The sequence below is a fragment of the Electrophorus electricus genome, chromosome 9 (genome assembly GCF_013358815.1).
Source record: "Electrophorus electricus isolate fEleEle1 chromosome 9, fEleEle1.pri, whole genome shotgun sequence".
Lineage (NCBI taxonomy): Eukaryota > Metazoa > Chordata > Actinopteri > Gymnotiformes > Gymnotidae > Electrophorus > Electrophorus electricus.
The window spans coordinates 5,428,998-5,430,897 of NC_049543.1; the positions used below are offsets into that span (position 1 = coordinate 5,428,998).

At 47.0% G+C, this 1,900-nt stretch overlaps 1 long non-coding RNA gene across 1 annotated transcript; it reads left to right on the forward strand.

The window, feature by feature from the left end:
• The first annotated feature begins 393 nt into the window (after positions 1-393).
• Positions 394-1,604, forward strand: LOC113577784. Its single transcript, XR_003410673.2, has 3 exons — positions 394-481; positions 569-662; positions 736-1,604. It is a non-coding gene; the product is annotated as an uncharacterized LOC113577784 (long non-coding RNA).
• The last annotated feature ends 296 nt before the right edge of the window (positions 1,605-1,900 follow it).

Sequence of the window (1,900 nt, forward strand, 5' to 3'; positions counted from 1 at the left end):
CCTTTTATGTTTGCAGGCGCAATGTCGTTGGGAGCGTACCGGACTACCCTGAAGGAGGCAGAATCTGCCTTTCTCCATCTCGCCGCGAGGACTCCCTTGTATTGTTTGTGTTTGCGCCTTTTATGTTTGCAGGCGCAATGTCGTTGGGAGCGTACCGGACTACCCTGAAGGAGGCAGAATCTGCCTTTCTCCATCTCGCCGCGAGGACTCCCTTGTATTTGGTGGGCACCGGGCATGGCCGTGCTATGTTTGTGGTTACTTGTACAAGGCGCCCGGAGGTTCGCGTTCATTGGACGGACGCGTCGGGAGCCACGCCCCTTGGGAGGGAGTTCTGTCACGGAACGCTCGCCTCCCACGAGTCACGTGGTTGGCCTGCCACATGCAGTCGGAGGATCCTGTTTCGTAGCCACACCTGCATTGTGTTAGTCTTTGTGTATTTAAACTCTTGTCGTTGTGTGCGCTGTTGTCGGGTATTGTTGGCGTAAGTTGTTTATGTTAAATGTTATCGTGTTAGCCGTGTGGTGTTTATTGTTTGTAAATCATGTGAGTGCCGTTGTCTTTGTTTCAGTTAAATGTTCATCCTTGTCGAGGAAGTCTGTGCATCCTGCTCCACGCCCTTCGGTACTCGTGCAAACGTTACACTGGCTTACTTTCGCACAAAGGTATTGATAGAAACTTATAAACTGTCATTTAAGGTACCATCATTCTTATTGCCCCCATTATGTTTCCTTTCAGATACCGTCATTGCCACCATGAAGGAAAGAACTCGCGGTTCTACCACTGAACCGTGATGATTAGTGTCCAATAGAGCGCACACAAACAACGAAGAATGCTATGCTATGGGATGTAAAGACCTTCCTGGCCACATGGTGGTGCTGTGAGGTTGTCACAATTACATGCAGATTCTTCTGCAAATAAATATTCAAGGGATGACTCATCATACTGGCTCCCATGCGGCACAAATACACTCATATACACACACACACACACACACACACACACACACCAAAAAAAAAAAACCTGCAGTGGGGAATACCAATAGTCCCTAAGAGACTGTATATTCAAAACTGTAAAAATGTTTTCAGAACATGCTGCACCAGTGCCTATTTCATTTATTTTATATGACATCTGGGTCACCACAGCAGGACTCTGAATAATGTAATATTGTGATGTTTAATCGAATAATTTTCAGGTTACCCTCGTGCTGTTTCAGACTTCTATATCTCACCATCCCCTTTCTGTGTTCATATTGTCCTTCCCTTTTGGGAGGTCTGTGGTCTTTAGCGTGGCCTAGCAGACTTTATCCAACAATGGCTTTATGTCAGTTATATATGTAATCAGACGTGTGTGTGTGTGTGTGTGTGAGAGAGAGAGAGAGAAAGAGCAAGAGAAGCACATGCCTCGTCAGGAAGGAGAAACCCAGAGATGACACTCATCTGAATACATCTGTGTCTGATGGCAATTTTGTCATATGTTAGTGGCATTAATATTCACCATTCATATAACTCACTTTATTTCCAAAGTTTTCTGTCTGTGAAAGCAGTAAATGCAATCACGAGGGTTTTATGACCCTTTATTCTTTGGCCCCTCCCATGGCCCCACCCCCGACCCCACCCACTCTCAAATCCACCCACGTGTAGTTTCTGAAGAATGTCATCATTCATTTCCATCAGGCGTTCTCTCTGGTGGGCAGGCTTCTCCAGACGCCCTGCCTGCGTCCCGCTTGCTTTAAACCGCCAAATGAATCACGACCAACGAAGAAGTCTGAGAAACCGCTCACTGACTCAGCAATGACAGCACACAGCCTGAGCCATGCGTCCCCACACCTCCCCTCTGGTTTCCCTGGAGCTGAAGGCATTGCCCATGTTTATGTACTGAGAGGCTGGTTTTCTGATGCGAA